The sequence below is a fragment of the Vicia villosa genome, linkage group LG6 (assembly GCF_029867415.1).
Source record: "Vicia villosa cultivar HV-30 ecotype Madison, WI linkage group LG6, Vvil1.0, whole genome shotgun sequence".
NCBI classification, from domain to species: domain Eukaryota; kingdom Viridiplantae; phylum Streptophyta; class Magnoliopsida; order Fabales; family Fabaceae; genus Vicia; species Vicia villosa.
In genome coordinates this window covers 138,840,497-138,862,236 of record NC_081185.1, presented here as the reverse complement: position 1 = coordinate 138,862,236, position 21,740 = coordinate 138,840,497, and the positions used below count along the sequence as shown (strand labels likewise).

Genomic DNA, 21,740 nt, shown 5'->3' with positions numbered 1-21,740 from the left:
GGTATACATCGTCACTGAAACATCTTGCAACTTCGCATAAACAACAACAATATACACATCGCTCAGAAATCACAAATTAATAACAACACAACATACTCATCATAATTCACAAAACAAGCCGATCACAATCACCTACTAGCATATACGAACTACCTCTACAATTTTCAATTAATTACGGATAACTAAATACACCCTAATCCCACATACAATTATCATATTCCGGGTTATATAATTTGAACCCCACCCTACCTTGGTAAATATGGACTCTTTCACCATAGCTCTAAGTTTTTCTCAAAAAGAAATCCTTTCTAACATCAATTGGAGACACACCTAAAAACCAGTTCGGGAATCAGCTTATCAGACGAACTCAAAACCCTCAAAATCAAAATCACTCCGGTCAGAACTTATCTCTATGAGTCACGAACATTGTGTCCACGTACCGTAACGATCCAACGGCTGGATTGAGAGATATGCCCGATTTGCCAAGGTGACTCTATGTTGAAACTTGCTGCGAAAATTAAGGCTTCCTCCATAATTTTCTTCTTCTCTCAAGTGCTCCTCCCTTGTTTCTCTTCTCTCTTCTATTTTTCCTTTCTCCCCAAAAATGAGTTATGAGACTCCAACTCTAAAACCCTAATTTTTTACTCTTACTATCTCTTTTCTCTTAATGGGCTTAATCCATAATCCATCTATTATGTTTCTACTATTAAGGCCCAATTAACTATATCTCTCATACAACTTAATTAACCCAAATAACACAAACAAACATACAATTAAATATTCCAAATAATTATTATATCACATAATAACTAAATAAATAAATAAATATTAAAAATACCAAATAGTATAATTACTAATATAATTAATAAAAATATTAATAAAATTGGGATGTTACAAATATTACTACTGTAATTTTTTTATTGAAAAAATAAATATTATCATATATATTAAACATAAATTAATATTCATAATTTATTAAAATATAGTAACATATTAGTGGTTTCAACAGATTCAATCCAATTGTGCTAAATAAAAAAAAAAAAAAAAGAGTCAGATTACATTGCGTTAGAAATATGTCTAATTAGGTGTTATGAAGTAATAGATTCTGCATAGGTTAAATTACTTCCAAGGTTCTTTAAGTTATTTAATTGTAACAATTTGGTCCTTCATGTTATTTTCGCTACAACTAGATCCTTTATGTTATCCTTTTTTATCCGAGAATATGTGTTAATTGTGGATGCAATTATTTTGAGGATGTAAAAATGATGAAGTGTTTCCAAAAACACAACAATCAACATTTCTAAATGATTAAAATGAGAGATGAAAGGAGGCAGATATAACCCAAAAGGACCTAGTTGTTACAAAAAAAACTTGAAGGACCAAACTGTTACAATTAAATAACTTAAAGGACCTTGAGAGTAATTTAACCATTCTGCATATATCTAATACTAATTATTTTTGGTTTGGAGAATTATATTGTAATATTGGTGTATAAAAATTTAGAATTTTCTCATAGAAAACATCACAACAACTAATAGGGGCGGAAGAAACACTTATGTGTTAATATTATGTACTAGACTATGATTGAAACATGTGAATATTATATGTTAGTATATGAATGAAATTTAGTGGTGGTATATGCCCACATAACCATAGAGTGGCTCCGTCCCTCTATACATCGAAACTAAAAGTCTAGAAAAAGCACTACCGAGGAAAAACAATTATAGAGGAAAAGAAATCTATGTTAACCTAACCAATAAGGAATTCATGATTGAACTCGGACTACCGAAACCATAAAATATCAAAACTAGAGTTAATATCATAATTGTAGCTCATATGTCAATTAAATGTTCAGGAAATACGAGAAAAAAGGGATTGAATTGGATTTAAAATATGATTTACGCGACCCAAAAACAATAACAACAATGTTAAAAATGACAAGTTATTTTTATCCTAGTTTACTGCTAACAAGGTTAATCCAGTCCACTCGCTAGAGTGATTTTGCATTCAGAACAATATTTTATTTCAATAATCAAAATTATTACAATTTCAAAGACTTACTGTTAATTACTTCTCAAGGATTCTAACTAAACTTAGTCTCTTAATAAATTACAACTCAAGACTAATTGTCAATGACTTCTTGAGGCTTCAGACTATACCTAGTCTCTCAAGGAATTCAATCAGAGTTAGAAACAAAGATTGTGTGTTTACAAAGATACGTCTAAATAAGTGGATACACAATGTATATTTTAGGCCTTACACTTTAAAAAATATACAATGAAAAGATCTAAATGTACGGATGAATGTTTTTGCTCAAAATACTTCTTGTTGAAGTTCTTTCATTTTTCTATTATGTTTCTCATGGATGTTCTTTGTGGATATTTTATACAGTGCTTCGTGCGTTCTTATTTCTTCACAATTTGTTGTCCTCTTAAAATAGATAACGAATAATATCATTGGAGGATAAAAATGGAAGCATCATCAATTTCACAGTTGTAATAGTGGTACGAGGTTGTGCCGTAAAACATGGAGATCCATTGGTAGCATAGTCCTTTAATGATTTCAGCATATTTGTTTTTTAACAGAACATTTGATTTTAATGCTGTTAATGTTGTACTATTTATTACACATAGCAACGATTTAAGTGCTGAAACCCTAGCAGAGCAGCGATTTAGGGAAAGGGACGAGTGTGTGGCCGGCTGAGGAAGCAGGCGACGACGCAGACACCTCCGGTGAGTGTTTGGGTCTTTACACGGTAATTAGAGCCCCAAAGTATAATGCAAACTCATAAAAAAAGTTCCAGCTCGCATAACGAAGAAAAACTTGAACCAGTTCTAGAAGATAAACAAGAGGATACAACATAAGAACATAATCAACCTTGGGTGGACATCGTTCGAGGTAACCAATTGCAATCCAATGGGATTGATTTTGTCTATACCGATCCCCACATTATATATGGGGAAATTGAGGTAGTCATTGAAGAACATGACATTCAATCAGAGATTAGGTTTTGGGAGAATTCATTGATTATGTATGTTTGGGGGGGGGGGGTGAATTACCTATGAATATTGTGAAGAAATTCATGCTTAATATATGGAATTTCATTTCACTACCTGAACTCTACTATAATTAGGAAGGTTATTTCATCAACAAATTGACATCCAAAGCCGACAAGCAAGCTATCCTAATGAGAGGACTGTACACAATCTACCGCAAGCCGATGTTCTTACACGAATGGAAAGCACTATTCAAAGAAGATGTAGTGAGATTAATACCAATATTGGTTACTTTACTCCAATTGCCTCTACTATACTGGGAGAAAGAAGTATTGGAAAGATTGTAAGTGCTCTTGGCAAACCCATGATGACGAATGAATGTATGACAAAAAATTTAAGAGTATCCTATGTGTGTGTATTGATAGACATTGATATTATGCTTGAATTGAAAGACCAACTATACATAAGGGACCCTCGAGGAAACAATTTCTATCAACCAGTGGAATACGAGTGGAAACCGCTATTTTTCAAAGAATGCAAATAATGGGACATGACTGTGCATAGAAACGACTCAAAACAATAGAGAAACAAAAGGTTTGTGTTGAAAAGACAAAACAAGATAAGCCAATTGAAAGGTAGGAGTAATGTAAATTGAAGTGTAGTAAAAACAAATATTATAAGAAAACGATGATAGAAATATAAAATGATAGGCTTTAAATTAACACAAAAACTATTTTCGACATAAATATGTAAAATATTCTAATAAACAAAAAGAAGATAGTTTACATATTTTTTTATACCTTATTTTAAAGCCATAACTATAGTCCATAAAATTTGAAAAAATAACTAAATAAAAATCAAACTATAAGATATCAATACCATAATTAAGGACAACTTATTTAATATTATAGGATTTGATCAACATTTCATATGTGAAGTCATTCAAACACACAAACACTTTTTGAAAACACATACAGGTATCAAATGATCTCTGCAACGATATTGTTGACAATCATTATCACTAGAACAGCTACGATATTGATCCACTATAGTAGAAAAAGAGAATAAAAGTTAATATTGCTAAAATAGGATAAAATATTATGCAAGAAGTAAAGAAGAAAATTTAAAAAGAAAAAAAAGTTACCGTCAACGCTGGTTGTGACAAGAAATAGAGAAAAAATGTTGATCATAACAAAAACAAAATTAACAATTTTAACCATATTGTCTACCGTAACAAATAAAATATTATTGTATTACTCTCTTATTTAAGATTTAATACTTCACTTACAATACTTATATAGTTGTTTTTTTAACAGTTATTGAGTTTTTTCCACACAGTACTTGTAAAGTTGTAAAAATAAATATCTTAGATTTTATAATTATTAATTGTCTCTGAAATATATGAATATGTTGTATTTTCTGCCTTTTAGGTACGCAGAAAGGAGGTGTGGGAAATATATCTATTTAAAATTATTTTATAACCTTTAAATAGCTACCTTTAACCCTTTCGGGCAATTAGCTTGGACTAGGAGTTCAAATAAAAAATTTATCATCATTTATTTCTTCCAAATTTTGATCATGTAATAGTTTATCATTATAAATGTCTCTTTATTAATTAATGTGTGGAAGTTAATGTCTTTAACACGTCATCCTTTTTTAATGGGAAAATAAATATAGACTTTTATTGAAAATAAATAAATATATAAATATTAGAAAATGAAAAACTCATCAATTAAATAAGAGTTAACTATTTAACTACTACAAGAAGTATCATACCGAAACGGAAAAAAATCTAACAGAATACAGAAAAATAAGGAGACAATACAAATTCTGTGTAGTAGAGGAAGCGAACCCAATTCTAAACCGTATTCTTTTTGAAAACATTAGTGAGGAGGATAGTGGGTGGCTTGAAAGAACTTTCCAAAAGGAGGAGATAAAGGAAGCTATTTGGGGTTGTGGTGGATCCTAAAACCCAGGGCCGAATGGTTTTTCTTTTCATTTTATAAAGAGATGTTGGCTCTTTCTAAAAGAAGATTTTGTGCGATTCTTTGATTATTTCTATGTGGGTGGAGAGCTATCTAAGACAGTTTCATCTTCTTTTTTGGCTTTGGTTCCTAAGTCTTCCAATCCATTATCGTTGGATGATTATAGGCCTATTGGCTTGGTGGGATGTATGTATAAAGTGCTAACTAAAATTTTGGCGGGACGATTGAAATGTATCTTGAATTCTATTATCTCTCAAAGTCAAAGTGCTTTTGTTCCTGATAGACAACTTCTTGATGGGTTTTAGTGGCAAACGAAGTTGTTGATTATTCTAGAAAAGAGGGTGCCTCTTGAATCCTCTTCAAAGTTGACTTTGAAAAAGCGTACGATAGAGTTTCATGGGACTTCCTTCGTTACTTGCTAGTGAGGTCGGGGTTTGGGGTGAGATGGAGGAAATGGATGGAGATTCTTATTTTAAAAAGAAACATGTCGATGTTGGTTAACGGAAGTCCAACAAAGGAATTTGTAGTTAAGAGAGGTTTACGACAAGGATACCCATTATCGCCTTTCCTCTTTGTAATAGTGGTGGAGGCTCTCACTAGGTTGGTTAGAAAATCGATTGAAATTGGTGAATTTGAGAAATTTGTTATTAAAAGGAGTTGTAGTGTGGATATTCTCCAATTCGCGGACGATACTTTTTTGGTAGGAAATGGGACTTGGAAGCATGTGAAGGCTTTGAAGACCATGTTGAGAGCCTTTGAACTTGTTTCGGGACATGGTATTAATTTTCATAAAAGCAAGTTGATTGGTATTAATGTATCGACTAACTTTCTAGAAGCCGCCGCTTTTTATCTTTCTTGCAAAATTGAAGAGAGTAATTTAACCTTTCTTAGAATTCCAATTGGCATGACTCCTAGGAAGGAATCATCTTAGACTCCTCTCTTGACCAAGATGAGAAATTGTCTAGTGGGACGGAAGAATCGCTTTCTCAATCTTGGAGGTAGGGTCACTCTTTTGAAATATATTTTGAGTTCTCCCGCCATATTTACTTTATCCTTTTACAAGATGCTAAATAAAGTGGTTAAAGAATTTACTAAGATTCAAAGTAACTTCTTATGGGAGGAGTGGACGACAAAAGGAAGATTCATTGGGTGAGTTGGAAAGTTGTAACTTTATCTTATCTGAAGGGGGTTAGTGATAAAAGACATAGCCGATTTCAATCTCGCTCTTCTAAACAAATAGAGATGGAGAATTATGCAAGGGCATAAATCTTTGTGGTATGATGTTTTGAAGACTCACTATGGTGATTTATCTATGCTTATTTTTTATGGTGGAGATTCTTATAGGTGCATATCTTCTTCTTTTTGGTGGCAATATGTTCTAAAGGTAGGACTTTTGTCTTATTCTTATAAGGAGCCTATTGTTTCTAATTGTCGTTTCTCTAATGGAAATGGTTTTCTAACTCCTTTTTGGGAAGCTTGTTGGTTAGATAATGTTAGTCTGAAGGAGGCTTTTCCGAGGCTTTATTTGGCTTCTTCTTAAGAAAGTATCGGTGATGGGTATGGGAGGTTTGTGCGATGGTGTATGGAAGTGGGGTGATTTGCGCATTTCCGATCTGTTATTACGGGGATGAACATTTTACCAATTTTCATGGAGTTCATGGGGGTATTTAGAGTCTTTTGGAGGTGTGTTTGATGTAAAGGATTCAGTTTTTTGGTCTCTTGATCCAAAAAGGGGTTTTACGGCTTCCTCTTGTTACTCGCATTATGCTCTTTTGCGTACTCCTTTTGGGCCTATTAATAGGTGTGATGGGGCTTTGGAATTTGTTTGCAAGATGGAGGTGTCGTTCAAGATTAAAGCTTTCAGATGGAGACTTTCTGTTAATAGATTACCCACCAAAGATCTATTGAGAAATAGAGGTATTAACTTTACTTTACCTAACTTAAATTTCATTTTTTGTGATTATCACTTGGAAAATAGGAACCATATATTTTTTATATGTGATGTGATTAAGATTTTTTGGAGGGAGATAACCTCTTGGGTGTATTTTCCGGGTTTAGTGGAGGATGAGTGTCTTTTGTCTTTTATGGAGTGACACTCTTTTGGCTGAGTAAAAAAGATTAAAGAAGACAAATTGGGGGTGTTTTGGTTAGCCACTTCGTGGGTTATTTGGTTGACAAGGAATGGATATTGCTTTAAGAATGAGGTTTGGAACATTAACAACATGGTTTGGAATATAAAATGTTTGGTTTGGAAGTGGTCTTCCTTTGGCGATACTACTCACTCCCCAACTATAGTTTTTACGATTTTCGCAAAAACCCTTGGTCTTTTATGTCGTAACCTTATTTGGTTTGTAATCTCGTTTTTTTTGTCGGTTGTTGGCCGTCTTTGTGTATCAAGGTTGGAGAACCTTTAGTTCTCCATTTAATTTGATTTCTTGCTTACACAAAAAAAAGGAGACAAAACAAAATAAAAATAAAAAACACTATAGAGGAAACACCAATAATAAAGAATAAGATACTCATCTAAAACTAACCTATAAGAGACTCAGGATAGATCTAGGACTACCAGGACCACCAACAAATAAATATAGATCCTAAATCACAAAACAATCTATGAATCAGATCTAAACTTTTGATATGCTATTTGTTAAGATTTATGATACCGTTTTAAAACCGGCCAGAGAAAGAACACATGAGTTTGCATATGACTTACTAAGAAACAAGTTCCGAACAAAAAAAATATTCTTCTCCTCCACCTCTTTGCATGACAAATCATAAAAAACCACCTATAATTTAAACTATATCTCATAAAGAGAGAAACATCTCAAAAAGAATTCTAAGATCCTAGGAAGAAAAACCAACCACCAAAACCACTAAAAGTCTTATACCACACAGACAAAGCTAAACAACAAGTGAAAAAATATGAAATTAATTCTATCAAGTCCCCACTCATGATTCAAGATAATTAGATGATCAACTATAACATTCCACTTGAAAAGATTTTCTCTAGTGTGAAGTTTTGATGAAGACAAAAATATAATCAATGAAGAAAAAAGGTTGAAGTCTAGCTTAATCAAATTTCAAGATTGTAAAAGTCATTGCATGTTGGATTAAAAGAAATTTATTAGAAGATGCACAGGAAGTGTATTCAATTAAAATTCACATTAGTATATCCATAGATGCTCAGAAAATTATTCATCTTTTCATCTCTAATGTTCGTAAGCATTCATGGATCAAAACCACTTAATTCAACCATTTCCAAAGCATATTTTAAAAAATTTATAGTGATGTAACCGAATACACAAATCACGTAACCGATTACACGTTCATTTTGTATGTTTTAAATTTTTTAAAATGTTCTACACTTTTTAAGCCAGATAACCCGTTACTCGATTTAAGAAACTGATTACATGACTGTTGCTGTTTGAAATTTAATAGTCATTCTGCATTTTTTGTATCAGGTAATTGTTTACCTGATTTAAGAAAACAAGTACAAAATGCAAAATTATGTCTTTTCATGAACCATTATCATTCTAAAGTATTGTAAAATTTCACGGAAATGTCTTATACTTGTGCATCTATTCTTAAATGTTTCTTAGGATGTATTTAAGACAAAATACATCAGTTTCCGAATTACCTCTTTCATTAAATTTTCACTACTACAAATAATATATTCTTTGACAAAGTTTTCATCTTGTTCAACAAATAAGAATAATTCCTAGGTGAACCGTGTTAAATTGTTTATTTTTAAATACAATATATTGTCTCGGTTTTATTTAACATTGAGGTAATAGATATATCAGGGACCTCGCATCGAGTCCTAGTTACATTATTTTAGTTGTCGTCTTTCCCCCCTTTTCCCTTTTATTTATTTATTTTGAATTACGAAATATATATTTGTTGGAAGAAAAATAAATACTTGATAAAAAATTAAATTAATTCTTTATTAAAAAAAATAGATTTCATTAAATTATTTTATAAAATGTATCATTGTTTCAAATGATCCTTATTTTTTGATTTTTTTTTTACTTTTAAATTTGTCTTATCCCTCGGTTATTTTTCCCAAAATATGGCATTTTTCTGTTCTTTTTTTAAATCTATATATTCCCTCAGTTGGTTTTGTTATGAGATGTGAAAATTTCTTTTGCATGTATATGTCACATAACTGGACTCTATCTGTTCATTTATCATTTAACACTCATTTCATCTTCATTCTCTTAAAAAAACTAGACGATTTTCAATTCCATCGAAACTCCGTAAATTCATATTGCATCATATCTTCCAACAAACTTACGTGTTCATACATAAACTCTTCCAACCAAACTCGAATGAAACTTCGTTATCACATTTTCGGTATGTAACTCATTTTATCAATACACATAACTAATAAATGTTTGGTTTTGATGTTGTGAAGTTATTTTGATTATGTTGAGAGAAATTATTCTGCTTATGTTGATAAAAATTAGTTTGGTATTTAGTGTTGTTGTTGATAAAAGTTCAGTTGTACCATGTGTAGTATAATAAAATGTCGATGTTGTTGGTTTTATTTAAAGTTAAATGTTCTTAGGGAGTGTTGATGTTATGTTAAATAAAATGTTAATGTTATTGGTTTTGTTGATGTTATTGAGTAGTATAATTCTTGTTTAAAGAGAGATGGTCAATTCAACCAGCACATCCCATACAACCTCTGTTAAGACTAAAGGTAAAGGTAATTTTAGAGGTGGTACAATGATGACCAAGTTGTCAAAATATCATAAAAGCGATGTTAGTTATCCGGTTGATTTTTGTACAGGAACTGGTAAGGCTTATGATAAAAAAGCTGATAATTTTAAGAGTTATGTGGCAAAACAAGGTAGAAGCAAATTATTATTTTGATAGATAATTAGAACAAAGTATCTAGTGAATTGAAAGATCAAATAATGACTGGTATTATGATATTTATTTTCGATTTTATGATTTGTTTTGTAAGTATAAATGACCATTTATTTTATTTTTGTTTATTGTTCCAAACAATGATAAGTGTCAAAATGTCGTTATCTTGAGTATTTAATTGTGGCACTTACCAATTCTATTGTTTTGGCTTTTGTAATAAAATTCCAACTTTTGTGTAAATATTCGTATTCTTGAGTTTTTATTCATTTTGTGTACCGTTTGATAGTTTTCCTTTATTTTATAGGTATTTATACATATCGGAGCCTCGAGGAATAAAGTGTAGAAGGCACGACTTTGATTTCATAGTTTTGGAGCAATAAAATGAAAATCATGCAGAAGCTTGCTTAGCCGCCTTCAAGCCCGCTTCCATAGGCTCAAAATAAGGATGAAAAAATTATCAATTTGTTTTCCATTTAATCATATTTAGATAGAGCATTGAATAAGATTTCCAATGCTTCAAACCAGACGAAATTCAGAGTTAGGGTTCTCAAGTTATGGCGAAAACAAAATTTGATTTTTTCTGCTACTCGCTAAGCGAGATTGAATGAGACAACAACTCGTCAAAAGGGAAAAAATCACATTTTTTAGGTTATGTTTTGGGGTATTTGTTTCCAACTCATCAAACTATCATTTTTAGGTTAAATTAGGTTAGAAAACAACTATGGAGCTTGAATTTGGATGATTGGAGGTGGATTGAGCGTCGAACGGAGCTGACAAATCGAGAGATTTTTGGTTCATTTCTCTTCCTCTTTGTGTTTTCTCTTATAGTTGGGTTTTGCGTATGTATTTACTTTCAACTCATGTATATTTGTCGCCCATGGCGTTATATAAAACTTGCTTTATAAATCTGTGTTGATTGTTGTCTTAGATTGTTGCCCTGTGCTCAGGATTTCGGTTGCTTTAGAGATAAACTTCTTGAATCCTTATCTAGGATGATTATCTGTTAGTTTATGAACTCTTGAGATAGATTTAGAGCTAACAATCACTTGTGTATCTGTCTTTGATGCTTTCGTGTTTGAGTGACCCGTGAGAGATCGCCGACGCGAGAATACGGATGTTCTCGCAAATTTGTGTTAGAGATAAGCTTGGTTGTGATATTGTCTCGTAGGTGCTTCTGAGATGAACACTGATGTGAGAGATATGTGATGACATTGACGAGTATCGTAGGTTGGGTATAACTAGTCGATAAGTTTAAGTTTGTGAAAAGTAGATTATATGTAAAGCTTGATAAGTCGTTTCTTTCCGAAGAATGAATTATTTTGTGTTAATATTTACTTTTCCGTTTTTACGCTTTTCTTCATTCAAACCCGAGTTCGGAACCATATAAATTGTTGTATGGCACTCTCACCATCTCATTGGACACGATAAATCTCGGAGTAATATTTCCAAATCTTTTGTTGCTTGCCCTGCACTCACATAAACAATAAGCTAAAAAAGAAATGGATTTCCTATTGTTCAGTTGCGGAACCAGAAATAGAGATAATTATGGAAATTGTGGTGGACCGAGGTTTCCTGAGCTATACGACAATGAGGCTTAGTGGATCAAAGGTTGCAATCTCGGTGTTTCTAGAATCAAATGTGTTGATCTTAAATCATCATTCTTACTCTCTGATGCAACAAATTAGAAAAGGGGGAGGGAGTACCTGCATGGTAACACTCTAACATCAAATTCAGTTTCGGAATCAAGAAAGTGGTAGTGAAAGTGGAGCTTAGAGATTGTGTACCTGAAAATACTTTGTAAAAGTATTTATACCTTAGGTCTAACGGATCAGGTTGGATAAACGGGCCTCATGTTATTGGGAACTTTGGTCGGCACGAAGCAATGTATCATTAGTCTTTGGTCGACACAGAACACATATGTTGGTGAATGTTGAAGGGGCTTTAAAACAAAACTCACAAGAGCCTCCATATGTGATGTATAAACTTATTAGGAATAACACTTTAGAGAAGTTTGTCAAGTCTCGGAACACTTCTGAATTCTTGTCTAAAAACCAAAATGGAAAGGAGAAAAGGGCAACAAATATCAATCCATATAGATTGTCTCCTAGAGAATACAAAAAACTGGAACAAATAGTGATTAAAGAAAAATGAAAACAAACTGAACTAGAGTCGGGAGATCCTTCTAGAAGCCTCGATCTCAACCTATCTCCACCACCTCACCATGAGGAATGGAAGAGAGCACGTCAAAGACCATGAGGTGAATTCACATCAGAGGCTACACATAAAGTTGTTGAAAACATTGTAAGTAGATAGTATTTTCAATATTACTTATTTTAGTTTCAATTTAGTAAAGATGAAATTTTATTAGTGTTGTAGGATTTCCTGGTTGAAAAATTCAAAGATGGTACTTCTGTTCCACTAGAACGTTATGATATATTGGTAGAAGTAATTGAAATAGAGAAGCATGAGTTAGAAACATATGTTGGATAATTTCTCTAGAGGAATTAATAATTCATGGGTTAAGATATTAAATTTATTCATATACATGTAATTTTTTTTATAGTTGTTAAGTTAATGTTATTGTTGTTAGCTAGTAAAAGATTTATGTTGTTGTTTTGTGGAGATTGAATCTTTAATGTTGTTTTTGTTGGGTTATCTTTAAATTTTGTTTAAGTTATGGGTGTTTAAGGACCTAACACCATTCCAACAAGAAGATATAAATGACACCCAATCACGTTGATCCAATTGCTTCCTATATTTTTATGAATAATAACAACAATAGTTTTTCTTAATTGTTGTAAACATTATGTATAAGTTTTTCTTAATTATTGTAAGCATTATGTATAAGTTTTTCTTGATGGTTATATTTTCAAATATGTATATAGGTTATCTTTATGTACCATTTTGGATATGTGTATTATTAGGTTTAGTTGCAAATTTCGTAAACAATGTATTTAGGTATTTTGTGTATATTTGGTTTTGTTAGGTTATAAAATAAAAGTTATGATTTTGTCATAAAATTTATATAAAGGTGTTCCTACGCGAAAAAACACAGAGTCGCCATTGAACTTTATTTATCCCAAAGGGAAGGGGAAACATCAAGAAAACCCTAAAGAATCGATAAGATGGTCTCGCAACCAAAACTCGGTACGGAAGTCGGTTATACAAGGGGAAGGTATTAGCACCCCTCACATTTTTTGTACTCAACAGGATCCATTTTGTGTGTTGTTTCTAAGGGTATTGTTATCTAAGGGTTTACTTGCTAAGAAAGGGTGAAACGAAGGTTTTAAATTAGTGTGCTCGCCAAAATTTCTTGAACCATGTGCCTATGTATCCTCATAGTGCAATAAAGAAGTCCGAGCTTCGTAGTTCTTCTAGAAAATGTTTGATTCGTTAGATGTTTTTTATGGACAATGTTAAAGTTCACATTCTAGCATTAGGTCTTATGGCTTATGCGTTACATGTGTTACGGTAGAATGGAAGTAACACATCATTTTCGAAAATGTTTTAAGTAGGAAGTGTAACACTCCAAAATTTAGAATTATTTATTTAATTGATTATTTGTGAATTATTGGTCAGTTTGTGTGACATATGATGACATGTGTGTGATGTGTTGTGGGGTAGTGTTAAATTAAAGTGATCACTAGAAATTACTTAGATTTAATAATTTTAGTTTATGTTATTAGAATAATAATAATAATTGAGTTTTTATATAGATTTATAATAATGATAATAATAATAATAATAATAATAATTAAAATTAGAATATTAGAATAATAAAGTGAAAAGGAGAATAAGGGCATAATGGTAAGTGTGTGTGGTTAAGTGAGACTATGATGGTAAAAGGCTAATTAGAGAGAATAAATTAATAGAAAAAGGAAAAATAAGGGAATGAAGGATACATTCTGACTGGTCGTCAAAACTCGGGTAGAACGTGAAAGTGAGAGAGCTAGGGTACAGAGCACCAAGAGAAATTTTCCTTAAAATGCAAAGGAAGGAATCAATCGTTAGGCATTCGAGGTAAGGGGGTGTAATTGGGTTTAATATGGTAGATATCATATTAAGGCAGTGGTAGGTTTTGTTCTTGTTTCCAATGATGTTTTGATGAAGAACGTGGTGATTTATGAATTGATGATATATTTGATGTTAAATTGGCATGAATTGGTGTTTATGATGTGTTTCGATGTTGTTATGTGATATATGATGATTGCTATGTGTTTTGGATTGAATCTGTCGAAATTGGAAACACTATTTTCATGAAAATTTGGGTTTTAGGACTAGTTTTTGTACATCAAAAAATTGCAGAAAAATTTTCTTTTGTCATGGTGATAACCGCTTACCACTTTTGGAGTAATCGATTATAAGTGAGACAATTTTTGAAAAATTGGATTTTTTTACGTGGTAATCAGTTAACGTTTTAAGAGTAATCGGTCACCGCTGAGTGAAAATGGGGGGTCTGCGCTAGTGTTTTTAGAGTAACCGGTTACCGCTTTTGGAGTAATCGGTTACCACTGTTATGAAAGATTTTTGAAAACTTCCAAAATTCACAACTTTAGTTCCGCAAGTCTGATTCGAGTGTCATTCGAAGCGTTGGGAAGCTAACACAGTGAACTTTATTTTAAAAAAAAATTGTACCTAAAAGCTAATATTTGTTGTGGTGGTAAATACATTTGTATTGTTTTGTTGTGGTGCGACATAATCGTAAATGCATTGTTGTTGCTTGTTATATTATGTGATGGTGATTATGTGAATGATAACCCAATTGGCTAGCCGTGGTCGAATTTTATATGATGTTGTTGTGCATCATGCACTCATAGCATTTTTGGGCGGTGATCCGCTTGTGATGTGCCTCAATCCCATTGTGCTGATTGAGTGCATTTTGTGATGTACTCCGATTTGAAGAGGGAATCAATCCTATGGTGGGGATCTTTGAACGGTGATGAACCAGGTGTTCATAATTTAGGTACCATATGTATTGAGTCAGTGTTATTGCATTGACATAATGTGTGACATTGCATGAATTTTGTTGATGCGTTGCTACGTGATGATAATTGTGAACTTTGTGATTATATGATGTTTTGACAATAAAAGATGTCTGTGAGCTATTATGATGTATCAATGAGTATGACGTATTGACGAATGATGTGTGTTACTATATAGTGATGTTGGTTGCAATTTTTATACATTTCCTTATATATTCTGTAATGAATTGTGATTACTCACCCTTTCTGTTTGAATGTTTCCTCCACGTGGGTAACACGCAGGTGACCAGGAGTAGTTCGTAGAAGTATTCGAGGATAGCTCCGGAGTATTTTGTTGAATTATGTTAATTAGAGGTGTCTTGCTCTGATGCGTAACATCAGGTTGAGAACTCTATGCTTTGTGATTGTTATGTTCTTTTGATCTTCGATACAAATTTTGCATTGGTTTAAATGTTAAAATGGTTTCCAATTGATGAGACTATTACTACGAGTTTTAAGAAATAAAGTATGATATTATGACGGTGATTATGCTGCGAAGTTTTATATGATGTGTTGAATTATTATTGAATGTATGTTTTAAATTGATGTAACCCGTGTTACGGAGCAAGATGGTTATTGTGATGGTTTATATGAAGTGTGACACCATTGTGTGTTGATTTTTGTTTGATTTATATTCGTAAATTATATGCGAAATATTTGTGGGTTTAGAAGAGTGTTACATTAGTGGTATTAGAGCAGACCGGTGCGTCTGACCAGGTTTTTATATGAAGTGTATCCCTCTCGATCGATTAATGTGAAAACATTTCGATATGTGATTCTCCGATCCTAATGACTGATTGTGTATGTGAACAGTATGGCTGGACGTATAAATGATGGTGTTATTGATCAGGCTTTGGAAGCAATGGATCAAGCTCTACAAAACAAACAAGGTATGCAAAACCAAAACAGTGGAAATGATGACGAGGCTCATGCTTGGGGGAGGTTTCAGAGGAACAACTCGCCAATCTTTAAAGGCAAGCACAAACCCGATGATGCTCTGAGATGGCTTAAGGAAATTGAGAAGGTTTTTCAAGTGGTGATTTGTTTAGAAAAGCAGAAGGTGCAATTTGGCACTCATTCGTTGCAAGAGGAAGCTGAAGAATGGGTATGATTTATGGTCCTACGTGATCACTATTAGAGGGAAAATGATAAGATTCATGGGATGATCCAAATGAAGCTTCCGCTTTAGAATTTCTCACTATATCAGTAGTGCTATTGCTAATCCCAACTAAGGTAATATGGAATACTAGAGGAAAAGTGGAGTTAGAAGGGTATTTTGTGGCATGAGATTTATGAAACAACGAGATTGAAAATACAAAAGGTTTGAACAAAAATTTAACTCACTTCTAGTGATGTTCTCAAGAAAAAGAAACAAAGATGTTTTATGTAAACTAACTAAAAGATTGAAAGCTAAAAGTTTAAGAAAACTTCCAAATATTCAACACATTCTACTTATCAGCAATGACAACTAAAAAATCAGGACCAACTATGAACAAAGATCAGAAGATTAACGACTTGAATTCCACTCATAGAAACATGTTAACCTTAAGTACAATTAAGCATTATATGAATTGTAACACACCCTAATTGATCACATCATCGCACATGTTAGGAATGAGTGAAGAAGCGTCTCAATGATGAAACCATATTAATTGCGCTTGTTCACAATTACTTTTTCAAAACTGATCCAAAGCGATTCAGTTTTATTCCACACCGAAAAATGACATAGAGGTCGGTCAGAGATACTTAGGACTTCCCCCGACCCCTCCAATTCCAAGAAAAGCCTACAAGAGAAACATATTATTGACATATTCAACTATCCCAACACAAAACCTACTAGAAATATCATTTGGTAATAGATGAACTAGTCTTTTCAGCATGTTATCTTTAGTTGAAATATTATCTGAGAATTTTCCAATAAAAAGTATCAATTTATTTGGAGGGTCAACTGCTCTAAACAAAAACTAATATAGAGTCCAACCTACTTGAAAAAGTATTGGTTTTAGGCTTTTCTTAAAAAAATAAGTCGATAGAAAAAAGCGATATATATGATAGAGACCTCATCTGCATGAATCCAACATTAACAGACTCCAAAGAAAGAGTAGTCCTAAAATGTAAGAAGAATGTCATTAACTAGATCTAACTCATATTCAAAGAGAGTTCTTACCCTCTGAAAGTTACAAATTAAAGTCTCATTAACTCAACACCCTATCTCACCCACCTTCTCTTTTTTTTTCCTGATTAAAGTCTCATTAACTCAAGACCCTATCTCACCCACCTTCTCTTTCTTTTTTTTTTCCTGATTACAAATAGGGTAATGTCTCTAAAAAGAATCTATGAGGAATGACCCCTAGGCCATCCCAGAAATAAATGAAAATACACGATTTAACCTTGTTGGCCAAGTGACACCGAAACACCGGAAGGGTAAAAATTTTGGTCTTTAAAATAGTTATATTAAATTTGATAAATAAACAAAAATAAGAAGATGGAGAAAAAGAGAGATGTGCAACAAAAATAAAATAAACAGCAAAAAAACAAAAACAAAAAAAATACCAAAAAATAGAGAGAATACATTTAAAATTTATATACCTTAGGCCTAACAAATTTGTGACAAATAGCTTTTGTGACAATCATTAATACCATTAGTATAAGTGTCTTATACCCGGAGTAATAATATAAATCATACAATCATATTTCACTTTTACATTAATTTTCCCTCTCCTGAAGTTAAAGAGAGAAACACCCCATCTTTTTTCCTTTCTTTTTGTTTCCCTTTTAGTACATTGTTTTTCACTAAAACCACCCCACATTTTCTTGTTCTCTCCCACACATACAAGAAAACCCTAAAAACCAAATGTCTTAGTCCTCAGCCAACTCAAACACAATCATCTTCTCCAACTCCAACAGTAATTAAATGTTCCATCACTTTCAATTAACATTTTAAGTTATCTCATTCACCTAACTAAGATAAAAACTATATTTTAACCGAGGTAAAAGTTCATCAAATTTTGCAAGTAGAGTTTAAAACATGCAAACTAAGCCTAACAGCAATTTATTAGTTAGTTTATAGAGTCACGACCAAATCTATTAAATTGAAGTGGAATAACTAAAATAAAAAGTAATTAAGACTTGAACATTTATCTTACTACACTATTATATTTTTGTAGTGACTTTTTAGTTTTCCATAAATATAAATTGATAGACTTTATTAAAGTAACACAAAAACTATTTTCAACACATATATGAAAAATATTCTAATAGACAATAAGGTTGCAAAGTAAATACATATGCCTAAATTGAAGGCCACGGTGCTATCTTCCAAACTAAGAGAGAAGAAGATAGTTTACATAATATTATTTATACCTTATTTATACTATAGTCCATAAAATTTGAAAAAATAACTAATACAAACAAACTATAAGATGTCAATAGCATAACTAAGGGAATCTTATAGGATCTGATCATAATTTCATATGTGAAGTCATTCAAACACACATACACATCTGCAAAATACACACAGGTATTAAAGTAGACGGGCAACCACTTGATAGACAATCATCATCACGATAACATTTAAGTTCCACCACTATAGTAGAAAAAGAAAATAAAAGTTAATATTGTTAAAATAGGATAAAATATTATGTTAGATGTAAAGAAGAAAATTTGAAAGAAAAAAATGCTTACCGCTTGTAGTGACAAAAAATAGAGAAAAAATAATAATCATAACAAGAACAAAATTAACAATTTTAACCATATTTTCTACGGTCAGCTTATAACAAATAGGATATTACTATTGTATTACTCTAAGATTGAAAATTTAATACTTCACTTACAAGTTGTTTTTAACACTTATTGAGTTTTTTTTTACACGTAGTACTTATAAATTTGTAAAAATAAATATCTTAGATTTTTATAATTCAATAATGTCTCTTAAATATATTAAAGTGTTGTATTTTCCACCTTTTAGGTATTTAGAAAGGAGGTGATTATAAATATGTCAATTTTAAATTATTTTGTAATCTTTAATTAATTAACTTTGACCTTTTGGGCTACTTTGCTAGGAGTTCGCAAAAAAAATTTGTTCTGGTCTGGGCCGAGCAAGCCCAACACTTGTTACCAGCCGAGCAGGCCCATTTCCCTTGGGCCCAATTACTGGACAATAGATAGGGGCTGCCCTTCGCGAAGACTCTGGCCGAGCAGGCCCAAACCTTTGGGCCCACTTGCTGGATAACCGTCAAGGAGTTATCCACGCACGAAGACCACGCGTCACGCAGCGAGGGATCCGGTCAACCACCTCCGAACCCTACGCTATGATCATCCGGAACGTGAGTCTCCTGCTGACTCAGCCCTAGCATGGGACGTTCTGGCAGTTCCCTAGCACGTGGGCCTCCAGTTGGATTTGGCCCAATTAGGGAACCTTGGCCCAGCGCTGGGGGCTATAAATACCCTCTTTCACTAGAGGGTCAGGTATTCCATTCTTCACTCTAAACCTCTTTCTCTGATAGCTACTGACTTAAGCATCGGAGGACCTTGCAGGTACCCCCCCCCCCATCTTGCTCTTCAAGCCAGATATTGCGCCTTGACGATTCTCCTGATCAGGTACGATCAGTGGCGCCGTCTGTGGGAACCTTGCTCCTCCTTCTTTAACAAAGATCAAAAGCACAACCTTTCACCATCGTCATGGCCAACAACAACATACCTAGCTCTGATCCTTTCGTCCTGGAACAACTGATTGAAGATTCCAGCCGCGAGGTGACGAATCGCCGTCGGCAGGAACGGGCCCTTGCCGGGCAGAGAAGGTCGAGGCATGAGACCTCGCAACCCCAGAGGCAACAGATCCAGGACATTCAACAGGTGCATGTTCTTCAACAGGTCCAGAATGTCGAACAGACCCATCCTGAAGGACAAGCCCAGAACGGGGAAGACGGGCAGACCCAACCCCGAACTGAGCCAGAGCAGCTCCAAATTGTGAACGAAACTGATACCAGAGACGGGCAACCTGCTTCCTCGTTCACCCACACCTCTGACAGGCGAAGAAGCCGTAGCCTTGACGAGGAGGAACAGATCAATATCCCCGAGGGTGCTGATCCGACCGCCATCCTCCTACTCAAGGAGCTGTAGAAGACCAACCGTCTCATCCGCCAACAGGGCGAACGCATCCACGACCTGGAAAGGGGGCGACGATATCGATCCCCTCACCGGAGGCGCCATAGGTCGCGCTCCTACTCCTCTTCACGGTCTCCTCCGAGGAGAAATCGTAAGCGCAGCCCATCCAGGTCTCGCTCCCCCTCAAGGAGAAACCGGCGCCAGCGGTCTTATTCCCGCTCCCCACCTCGGAAGACTCAGAAGAATCAGAAGCCTGAAACCACTGAAGCCAAGAGTCTCTCACCCGAGCGGGAAAACCGGGGCCCTGCCAAAGCCGCGCAGAAAGTCCGCGAGCACTCCCCAAAAGACAACCGCAAAATCTCGGGCAAAACTCGCGTTAAATCCAAGCGAAGACATTCAAACTCCCCCGAGCCTAGCGACGAGGAAGACTTCCGCAGTCCCTTGTCCGAGCAAATCCGGCGTGTTCGTCTTCCCCGGGGAATGGAAAAACCACCAGCCTTGGACCACTATGACGGGACCACCGATCCCGATGACCACATAAGGAGCATTGAAGTTGTCATGGACTACCATGTGGTACGAGGATCCATCAAATGCCGCATCTTTCCGACCACACTAAGGAAAGGCGCGATGAACTGGTACAGGAATCTGCCCCCTAACTCCATCCACTCCTGGACTGAACTGAAGGATCTTTTCCTAAGCCACTTCACCGCATCTTGTCGGCAACCGAAATCAGAAGCAAACCTTGAGGCTGTAATCCAAGGTCCCAACGAATCTTTGAGAGACTACCTCGACAGGTTCAACAAAGAAGCTGTCCAAGTGCAGACCGCGGACTACATGAAGAGGTACCTACTCGAACGAGGGCTCCTCCCCGGAAGCGACTTCAAAAAGGCCATCAAGATTGAGGAAGTCCACTCCATGAACGCCCTCCTTCGCAAGGCTCAAGCCTTCATCGCATATGAGGAAGCAGAGGCTGCTACCATGAGAGCTTCGCGGGGCAGCGACGCCGCTCGCAGTTCAAACTATGAGCCCTCAACTTCGAGGCGCGGGCACGAGAGAAGGAAAGACGACAGGTCTCTCGACATCAAAGAACGCCGGGGACCTTCTGGTCGTTTCAACGAATATACCCCGCTGAACGCCTCAAGGGAAAGGATCCTAGCCGAATGCCAAAACACTGACTTCAAAAAGTCGAACATCAGACCACCGAAGTCAAACCCCGCGAGGCCAGGAACCGACAAATCCAAGTACTGCAAATACCACAGGAGCCATGGACACCTGACCGAGGAATGCATCCACCTCAAGGATGCCATTGAAACATTGATCAAGGAAGGTCGCCTTTCAAAATACACACAGAAAGGGGAACCTTCCCGAAGGGACGACCACAAAAACTCTGAAGAAGGGAATTCGCCGGACAACAGGCCCCTACAAGTAGCCCTGTCAGTAACCCGACCTGAAGATTTCATACCATCGATCAGGGCACCTGCCGCACTCAGCAAATGGGAAGGATTCCCATTTGCCATGGTCGTCTCCAACGGCGGAGATCCGGGCTCCCTAACCATCAGTTCAGTGAAGAGAAAGTTCGATGAGCTGCTCAGAGCCAACGCAGACCTCGGCCCTACACTGAGAAAGTTCCGAGGGAAATCTGAACCAATCACCTTCTACCTGGAAGAACTACCCGGCGGAGCTCCAAACGCCACAATTCCTCTGCTCGTCCGAGCAAGAATGGCGAACTTCGATGTTCGACAGGTCCTAGTCGATGAAGG

The 21,740-nt window shown here is 34.9% G+C and overlaps 1 long non-coding RNA gene across 1 annotated transcript; it reads right to left on the bottom strand.

The window, feature by feature from the left end:
* Positions 1-16,343: 16,343 nt before the first annotated feature.
* LOC131612529 (uncharacterized) lies at positions 16,344-18,737 on the bottom strand. Its single transcript, XR_009287410.1, has 3 exons — positions 18,559-18,737; positions 16,934-18,460; positions 16,344-16,658 (listed from the first exon to the last, which is right to left on the bottom strand). It is a non-coding gene; the product is annotated as an uncharacterized LOC131612529 (long non-coding RNA).
* Positions 18,738-21,740: the final 3,003 nt, after the last annotated feature.